This window comes from Pipistrellus hanaki (genome assembly GCF_964339955.1).
Source record: "Pipistrellus hanaki genome assembly, chromosome: 6".
Taxonomy (NCBI): domain Eukaryota; kingdom Metazoa; phylum Chordata; class Mammalia; order Chiroptera; family Vespertilionidae; genus Pipistrellus; species Pipistrellus hanaki.
This window is the reverse complement of record NC_140508.1, coordinates 10,687,102-10,698,141: the sequence shown is the minus strand read 5'-3', so window position 1 is coordinate 10,698,141 and position 11,040 is coordinate 10,687,102.

Here is an 11,040-nt window from a genome sequence, read left to right as displayed (position 1 = left end):
GTGTGACAGCATTAAATGTTACAAAGGGCCAAGACAGCTAAGGACTGAATGGCGTTCTTTTTTTTTAATTATAATTATTTTTATTTTATTTTATTTATTTTTTTTATTTCAGAGGCGATGGGAGAGGGAGGGAGAGAGAGGCATCAGTAATGAGAGAGAATCATTGATTGGATGACTGACTCCTGCATGCCCCCTGAGACCAGGGAATGTGCCCTGGCTGGGAAAGGAACCATGATCTGGTTCATAGGATGATGCTCAACCACTGAGCCACACGGCTAGGCTGGATGGCATTCTTGATAGTAATGTTGGTGGAGTAGGGTCTTAAGCAAGACTGCAGTGGTAGCAGAGCTATCACGTAGGGTAACACTTTCTCTTTAGGAAACAAGATCACCTTTATTTATATGGTACTCTTCTCTTTCCACTTGGCCGGATGCTATAGGTATCCGCTCTGTGGTGCTCCCTCTGTGGAAGTGCTCTGACCACCAGGGGGCAGCTCCTGCATTGAGAGTCTGCCCCCTGGTGGTCAATGCGCATTATAGTGACCGATTGTTCGGCTGTTTGATTGATTTGTATATTAGGGTTTTATTATATGGGATATATGTAACACTTTTCACATTGCAAGATGAACTGAAATTTTTCATCTGGTGAAAGAATGATGGAAATTGTAGTATTTGAAACTTAGATTTATTCCTTATTTACTGAAAGTTGTATGGAATACATTGTATGCAGTTTTCTAAGAATGAACTGGAATGGCATAGTCCTGAGACTATAAAAACTGAAAGAGTTGTTGGGAGATTTAAAAATGTATTTCTTTATTTACAACATATTGCTTATACTCTTGATTAATTGCTCTTAATTAACCTCCCTGCTCTTTAAATTAAATAAAAATTAACAAATATTCATTGCAGTCTGAGAGAAACCTCATTCAATGCTTAAAGCATTGTGCAGAGCAGTGTAGTGTTTCATTTAATGAAAGTAACCCATAAATGCTGTAGTCATTCCTACCTTAGTAGTCTTCAGCAAGACCAGACAGTATTATGAGAGAAAAAGAAGAGTAGGAAAAACTTCTACCCAAATATCAATGCTCTTAAGAAATCAATGACATGGTTTTTAAGAGTTTAAGTAATTTTAAAAATGAACATCATTTGAACACTTCATAACATTGTAGGCTGAACTCTAGCTATAACTGACACAAAACATTAGGTAAGTTTAGCAGCTTTCAGGTGTATAATAGTGTTGTTACCTATAGTCGCCCCGCTGTACATTCGGTCCCTGGAACTTATCATCTTACATCTGGAAGTTTGTACTCTTGGTAACCAACATCTTCCAATTTTACCCACTCCTCAACCCCTGGCAACCTTAGTTCCACTCTGTTTCTGTGAGTTTGGTGTTTGTAGGCTCTACATATCAGGGAGATCATACAGTATGACAAGTGACTCCCCCCCACTCCCCTCCCCCCAAAGGTAAGGTCTTTATGTTATGAGAACTTACCATTTTCCATTATGGGTCTCCTTAGTATAATGGGTGGGACATTTTGTAATTGCCACTCCAATTAAAATATTACAGTTTGGTAGCCTGTTTGAAAGCTTTAAAAGACAAAAAATAAAATCACTAAAGTCTAAAATATTTTAACTGAGACTAATCTCTCATAATGATCATGGAAGGACCCACACATCATTGGGCTCCCCACAGCTGTGTTGCTATTGAGTAAAATTCTGCCATCCTGGAAAATTCTTCAAGTTCCCAGCAACGAACCTCTCTTTGGTGCTGGTTTGATATACCTCTTGGTTCTTGTTTGATATACCTCTTGGTTCTTAGACCTGATTGTATTGCCTTTGTACCAACTTATACGACCAGCTCAGTTCATCACTTATTTCTGACACAAGGTACAACATTTTTAATGATAATAGATTTTCCATGCATCAAAGTTCTGTAGCACATCTGTCAAAGGTTTGCTGTACACTGAAAATCACTACCTTGATATTTAACATTGGTACATAAGATACAGAAATATATTTGATGAAATGAATTAGGGTAGAAGATGAGTTTGCAAGGCAGGGCTTTGATGATAGAACTTCCCTTGCAGTTTCTTTGTTGAACTCCAGTTCCAGATCTGTTCTCACTCTTTCATTGTCACTGAATAACTTTTTTTCTTATCGTTAGCTTGGCAAGAGATAAGCTATTAATTACTTGTAGAAAATTACATAGAAATGAATCGATATTCTATTTATTGTGTCGCCTCTACTTTGAAAGGCTATAGCCCTGTTTCTTGCAACTAATCTCAGAATTCTTTAACTTTAGTGTGTGCACATATTTTTTTTTACCTTTCATCTTTTATACCTTGCAACTGAACTTAATACTAAGTATGAAGTATAATCTTAATTTTCATATTCTTTGGTATAAATGGAGGTTAAGGTAAGTTTCCGGATATCTAGGCTATTTAGAAATTAAGCTGAAGATATTATTTTGAGGATTTCATATAGCTTTTTATGCTCATTTTGGATCTCCCTTTATCTTCTTGTGTTTGCTTTTGTGAATGAAAAGAAAAAAAAATTAAGTTGTAACCCTGTTTTAGTGGTACTGTAGTTCAGCAACTATTGGAAAGTTAATCTGGAATATATTCTTGTGATAGTTTTTTCATGTCTTAACATTTTAAGTTGAAGGCATTTGATTGCTAGGACATAATGGAAATGAATTTGACTGTATCTCATTGACCTAAAATATGACAATGAACAGAAATTATAGATGAACTTCATTTTATTCAGTACTGTTTATGAAACTAGTTAATAAGACTAGTTAATAAGAAAACTACAACTCAAAACCTCACTCTTTAATATTAATATATTATGTAATGTAAAATACAGGAGGTTACATATTTCAGAAATTAAAATTCTATAAACAGAACATATAGTGTTATACATGCTTAACCTTAAGTCCTAGTGAATGATATTGAAATTGGACTTTACAACAGTTTTATAACCTTGGAGTAAAATATTATTTTGTATTTCCAATTTCCAATAGCCAGAAATATAGCCAGAGTTAGATTTTTTTTTTCTAATAATAGCATTTAGGATTTTTAAAGTCATGATTTTAAAAATGATAGACATTCCAGTTTTTAGTCCTGATATTTTCACGTTTTACCTTTGGAAAATGTTCATAAACTTTCATAAACTTAAAATATGTATCTGAGTGTTTTTTTTGAAACAAATATAAATGCCATTTGTTTATTTTCTTCTCTGATTTAAAAAAGTTATTGCAAACTTGATGCTATTTTACTCATCCCTTGAATCCAAATTGGGCAAAGAGAAAGCCCTTTGATCTCCGTAGTTAAACCATAGCTGTCAGTCTGGATAAGCCTTGTTCTGAAATGATTCCAGTTACCGGGTTTTCACTGTGATGTGTGCGATTTGTCATGTTTTCTTTCTAAGGAACTCCAAAGAACTGAATGTGAAATGAAACTTGAAGTGGAAACTGTAATCAAAACTGGCAGACAAATTGATCAGAAGCAGCAGACCGACAACCCCAAAGTGCTGGACGAGCAGCTGACTTCTGTGAAGGTATTTTATAACAACCTGGATGTTCAGGCGAGGACAGCCCCGCCCCGCCACTTCTCTCTCTCTCTCTCTGTCTCTCTGTCTCTCTGTCTCTCTCTCTCTCTCTCTCTCTCTCTCTCTCTCTCTCTCTCTCTCTCTGTGTGTGTCTCTCTCTTGTGCATTTTATTTTATTTATTTATCTAAATATATATTTTATTGATTTTACACAGAGAGGAATTGAGAGGGATAGAGAGTTAGAAATGTCGATGAGAGAGAAACATCGGCCAGCTGCCTCTTGCACACCCCCCACGGGGGATGTGCCCGCAACCAAGGTACATGCCCTTGACCGGAATCGAACCCGGGACCCCTCAATCCGCAGGCCGACGCTCTATCCTCTGAGCCAAACCGGTTTTGGCTCTCTTGTGCATTTTAAAATTTAACTTCTGGGAGAAACTGTGTTTAAATTTTATAGTATTAATAATGTGTTCAGTGATTCCAATAATGTTTATTAATTTTTAAATGTGCTAATATTCCAATGAGTACAAATTGTATTGAAACTTATTTTTAATATTTAATCCAGATTCACTTTATATTTTCAATGACTATTGACATTTCAAAAGTAAACTTAAAAAATAATAGTCCCTGTTTAAACTCAAGTTATTGGCTTATACCAATATAAATTGAATTTAGATTGATATTTCAATTGAATAGGCTACTGAGCCGTGTTCAAACATCAGGTTCTAATAAATCTTATGTCACAAGAAGGTCACATTGGTATAGCAGGATTTAAAATCCTTTCAGGAAACAGCTATCATTTGGACATTTTAGTGAATCGGCCAGGAATGGTGCGCCATTTACTGACTGGATCCAACAGGCTGAGTGTCTTCTCTCACTGAGAATCTCAGTCTTGAAACCAGCGAAGTAAAAAAAAAAAAGTGTGGAACTGAAAACTTGGCAGTATTAGAAAGCTGTGTTAGATTACATTTTAGATCCTTCTTGCATTATTAAATAGTAACTGAGTTTCTATAAGAGCCCAGAGAAAACCAGCTAAAATATTATCACTTTCAAACCAGTGAAAATGGGCAGTCCCTACATTTCCTGACTGTTTTCCTCACTTCTGCAAGATTGGGTTGTTGATTTTGATTCATTTTGAGGCGCTATACCACTGGATCACATTTCTCAGCGCATCATTTTGGCATTACACTGCGGAAGTTCTTTTTGAAATGTTATATTTATTTATTGACTGGGCAATATATGCATGGGAATGGCTCAGACCAGGCTCAATCCAGTGGCTGTGTCACCTGGGTCATGGTCTTCCCCTCTTCAGGCTTCACCATCCTCCTTCGGATCTTTAGTTTATATGGAGAGGCCTGACCATGTCAAAAAAAATGTCTAGTTTACAAATAACCAAATTTGGGAAGTGGATAAACTATGAATTATATTTTAGAAAAGCTCCCTTTTCAATGGCCATAATCCCAGCCACATTATAAATGTGCTGGTGTTCCCCCGAGGTCTGTTCTTGTAACACATAAATGCAGAACTCTAGATTAAACATCTTGTTATTTACACGATGATTTTGGTCTTGAGTTTTGGGTTCATTTAGGAATTGTAACCATTTTCAGAGTCACTAACTCAATGAACATGTATTTGTGATCATTTTACTATACTTTTGAACTTACAGGGGAATATCATTTTTCAGAAGCTCAATGTAGAGACAGTGAAACTATGAAAGAAGCTACCTCAATTCACGAGTAGATGAACTGTGGTTATTTGCAAATAGTAGCCAGCATTTATTAAATTGTAGCCATCTACAAGTAAAAGAATTCAACTCCTTAAGGACAAGTGTGTGGCCCATCACCTTTGTTATTTTGAAAGTTCTGATTAGAGGACACAGAAAATAGAATTATTAGGGCAGATAAGTAGTCCACTCAGTTTAGCTTAGTTTTCTCTGAAGTTAGGGTCTTAGGACCTTTTATTGTTTTATGTAGGATATTCATGTTCTATAATATTGTTCTCCAGCGTCAAGATTGTATATTGAATTACTGTATGTTATTTTAATCAAAACCCAATTAAATTTCTTGTTATGTTATCAATACTTATTTAACTTAGTTACATTTTTAACAGTGAGGCCCTGAGGTCTTAAATATAATTGTGAGATTTAAAAAATGGTGAAATAATAATGATATTAAAATGTTTCATTTCATATGGAAGTTTATGATTTGCAGCATGTTTTCCTGTCCTCAGTAACTCAGGAAAGAACCTGTTATGCTTTCCTGTTTGCTAAATGAGTTTCGGTGGCATTGGTCCTAAAGCGAAACATATCTGTTTAAGATTAGGCTGCAGACGAAAATTAGAATAGAGATTGATAAGGGTTTGCATAGCAAAGCAGGGCAAAAATATAAAAAATCAAAATACAGTTTTAAAAAATTTGGTTCCAAGTATTGTACTTTTCCACAAAATAATCTTGTGCTTTTTTTCCGGTTAATTGTGGGGATATTTTAAGAGATATACATTGTTATTTTTAATGATTTTACAGGAAATTCCCATTCAACAGAGGAGAAGAGGCCAACTAGCTTCTGGAATTAAAGCCTCACTTATTTCTCAAGAGTATTTGGTTGAGATTACCAAGCTTTTCCGTTCTATGGACGATGCTGAGTTATTACTTAATGCTCCCGAGCTAACCAGTCACCTGTATACAGACTTATCTGTTCAGGAAAATGTTCTGAAGGTAAATCTCCAGGCAGGGCCTTTGAATCGCTGCAGTTAATGTAGAAATAATGCAAGGAATTTGTCATTGTGCCTACCTAGATGATCTGTAGCTTTTAAATCTTGGACCAAAGATTTAATAATGTGTATGAACAATAAACCTTTCCTGTATTTACCAAAGAAATATTATAAAAAATTAATTTTTAAAAGTAGATGTGGATTTTTAGTATGCAGTTACTTTTTCCATCCTCAGAGACTTTTTTTTGATTTAAAAACTTCTAAAAAATTTCTATATTGATTAAAGTATCACATATTTGTCCTCATTCCCCATTTCCATCCCAAACCCCTTCCCAACTATGCCCCCACCCACCCTGTTGTCCGTGACCACTGGTTAGGCTTACATGCATGCACACAAGTCTTTTGGTTGATCTCTTCCCCTTACTCCAACCCTCTCCTACCTTCCCTCTGAGGTTTGACAGTGTGATCGATGCTTCCCTGTCTCAGGGTCTGTTTTTGTTCCTCAGTTTATGTTGTTCATTATTTCCCCTATGTGAATCAAACACCTGCACAAAACATATTGCCTTCTTATAAACTGGACTGCCAGTTGGATATGAAATGTCAGCATTAATCTTGTCACCTATCATGATTTGATATTGGCCAATGGTTGGGGTCTGGGATGGGATATTGATTGTAAGTTAATTAGGGATCTAGAAGTTTTCAGTTAATTCACAAAACTATTAAGTATCATTAAGGCTTGTTCATATAATCTGATTATACTTATGCTAGAGGCCTAGTGCATTAAATTGTGCACTTAGAGGTGGTACCTCAGCCAGCCTGCGCCCCCTCACAGTGTGGGAGCCCTCGGACATCCTTAGGCTCCTGCCACCCGCCACTGCTGCTGCACTTCCAGCCATGAGCCTGGCTCAGGGCTCTGGCTTAGCAGCACTTCCCCTGTGGGAGCACAGTGACCACCAGAGGGCAGTTCCTGCATTGAGGGTCTGCCCCTTGGTGGTCAGTGCACATCATAGCGACTGGTCATTCTACTGTTTGGTCAATTTGCATATTAGCCTTTTATTATCTAGGATATGAGGTCACAATAAAATTGCTGATAGAGTTGATGGCTTTGATTGACAGCTCATTTCTGTCATTTAAACTAGCATTTTAAATATATGAAAACATAAATGATTTTAGCTTAAGCACTTCATTACCTGTACAGAATGTTATAGAATTTTTTTATTTCTGGACAAATGCCACATGGGACATGTGCTAGGATCTTTTTTTCTCTCACCATTGGGATATCATGTAGTGTTCTTTACGCTTTGGTCAATACCGGGTATTATTATTATTATTTTTTTTAAGTTTCCAGTTTTGATTAGTAAATATTATTATATTTCATTATCTATTAAGTAAGTATTATACCATATACATTTTTCATCTGTGATTTCATTCTTTTTTACCTTTTTGCTGGATCTTGTTAATGTTTGGCAATATATTTGTAGAATATCAAAGTCCAACTGGACAAGCTCGGAGAGCAGATCACAGTCATTCACAAGAAACAACCAGATGTTACTACACAAGCTTCTGGACCTGAAGCTATTCAGATCCAAGAGACACTCTGTCATTTGGATTCCAACTGGAATGGAATCAACAGGATGTATAATGATCGTAAAGGGTATGTGTAAATTAAGTTAAATTTTAATTTAAAAAAATAACTATAAGCTCATGAGCCATGACAAAGGTCACATGTACATTAAGATTAATGAGAGTATGTTTCACATCCTTGGAAGAGGCTCTGTTTAATAAATTGTGTTGAGTGTAGTTCCTTAAAGAAAGAGGAAAGAGATTACATATAGGTAGGTGATCATTTGCAACATAATATCTTAATAATTAAAGGAAGCACCTTTAATTTTAAATATCTAAATAGTCTCCATTTTCTTTAAAATAACTTAAGGGTTTTCATTAATGTTCACTTTCCCAACATGTTGATGATTAATGTGAGAGACAGGAACAGATAATTGGAATCCATATATAACCACAAACTCTTTAAAATTAACTTGTTAAGTAAAATGATTTTGAGCCTCCGTCTTTCTAGATTTTGACCAAGCCTATTAATAGGTGGAATTAAAAAAAAAAACACGAGGAGATTTTTGGCAGTAACTGGGTATATAGTAGAAAGGCAAATAAGATGTGAAATAATAGCCCAATATAAAGTACCATGTAAGAGAAAGTTAACACAGAAAAGTACATCGGAAAACTTTAGAGACATATACACAAAAATTAGGCATCATGGTCTTCATCTTTTTTGTTTTGTTTTGTTTTGTTTTAGCCTATAATCACCTATGTGTGATTATATAATCTTTGAAAAGATATCTTTCAGTGGCCTTTTGGTATATTTATTTGTATGGATTTTTAAATTCATCTGTATGCATTTAGAGAATATTGTTTTAAGTATACCTTTATGCATACTTCTATCTAATTAGACTTGTTTATTAGATAAAGATTAAATTGTTAAAAGTAATAACATCTTAAGGCTCTGCATTGCATTATGAGATTGGTTATTATACTCTTGCCAACAGTATATGTGAAAGTTAACCGAACACTTGTTAACAAGGAAAGGTTGTTTGTTGTTTCTTTCAGACCTCTGCCAATTGTATAGTGAAGATTGCATCTCAATGGATTTTCAATTCTTTGTCAGCGACATTTCAATATTCTTACATATGTTTAATGGCCCCAGTGTTATTTCTTCTGTCAGTTGTTAGGTCATATCTTTGCTCAGTTTTCTATTATGGTATTACTATTTACTGATTAATTTGTAAGAGTTTTTTTTTTCTACATTAAGGATATTACCTATTCATGTTTCTTGTTTATTGCTTAGTCCCAGCTTTTCATATGCTGTCTAATTTTGTTAACGGTATTTTTTGATGTATGGGTTTAATTTTACATAATTATACTTTATGAGTCTTTTTCCTTCCTGATATTGGTTTGTTTCATGCTTACAAATTACTTTTTGTGTGATATTAGTTAAATATTTATGTATCCTTTAAAAACAATTTTTTTTGATTTAAAATGATCATTTAATAGCTAAGCCACCTGAATTTTATTTTTAAATATGTTTTGTATTAAGGCTCCAGGTGGGTGGTTCTATATACTGACTGTTCAGTATCAAGCCTAGGGACCCAGGTAGGCAATGGTAACGTCATCAGAAACCAGGAACTGAGGTGGTGAATGTTTTTGGGGAAAGATATCAATGCCAGTTGCAATATTTGAGAAAGCAAATTTGTATGTTTCTAGATTAAGGCTTGGATTTTGAGTCCTTTGACTCTCTGGAAGTCCATAGACCTTCACAATTCCATACTGCCTCCCATATGAACTGACCGTGATCAGAAAGGAGGTGATGACTTAGTGCCTCCTAGTTGAACATTTCTCTTTCTCTCTCTCTCTCTCTCTCTCTCTCTCTCTCTCGCTCTCTCTCTCTCTCTCTCTTTCTCTCTCTCTCTCTCTCTCTCTCTCTCTCTCTCTCTCTCTCTCTCTCCTGTCTCTCTCTCTCTCTCTCTCTTTCTCTAATATACGGATATACTGCTTAGATTTATTTGGTTTACTGTTTATATTCTCAGTGTCTTTGGAGTGCCTTTCTAGCAACATCTTTTCTTTATTATTGCAGCATCCCCAAAGCTGAAATTGTGGCTGTTATTTAGTTACTGCACATTTTTACCGAAGACGATAAATATTGTTTTAATGTTTTTTTCATAGTATTCTGTTTGAAGTGCTCTTAATTTTGTCATGCCCAATAGAATGTTGCTTGCTATGGGCACTTAACAAATATTAACTACATTTTCAAAATTATGTTCATGGGAGAAGGAAAAATAAACATTATTTTAGAGTTAGAGTTGTCAGGGATTATTTTATTATTTTTTAAAATAGTAATATCTTTTTATTATATAGAGTAAGAATTTTATTAATATTAAAATCTCAGGGGTATCTTCCAAGCCTTTCCCAGCACCACTTAACAAAATGAAAAGGCAGAAGGAAAGTGTTTAGGATCTGACTGCAGTAAAACTTATCCTTCTTTATACTTATTTTATACATTCTAAATATGACTAGCACTGGGCTTTGACTTTATCTTATTTCTAAAGGAGAGAGGATTAAATGGGCAACTCAGTAGTCCTTTGTCTCATTGCCTAACCTGGGCTTTGCAGGCACTTCCATACTGTACTATGGATTAGTCATTGCACAGAGGGTGTTAGTTTGCTAGAGTTACCTTAATAAGACACCACAGGCTGGGCGGCTTACTCAACATACATTTATTGTTTCCAGTTCTGGAGGCTGGAACTCCAAGATCAAGGCTCCAGCAGGGTTAGTTTGTATTGAGGCCTTTCTTACTGGCTTGCGGTTGGCCACCTTCTCCCTGTGTCCTTCATGTCTTTTTCTCTCTGCTTTTTTCGGACACAGTGAACGATATCTCTGGTGTCTCTTCCTTGACTTATTAGGATACCAGTTGTGTGGGGTTACGGCCCCACCCTTAAGACCTCATTTAAAAAAATTACCTCCCTGAAGGCCCTATCTCCAAATAGTCACTATAGGGGTTAGGGCTTCAACACATGAGTTTTGGGATCACTATTCAGTCCATCACACAGAGAATAAGGGAGGGAAAGGAAATTTTGAAGTATTTTGGCATTTTGGGTTCTGTTCTACCTGAGAAGTAAAACACCATAATTTTTTCCCTAAAAGAATAGAGTAATCATATTTGACATTTCATGGTATTAGAAATGTTAATTGTTGAAAGTTGGGTGGGTTAACTGCC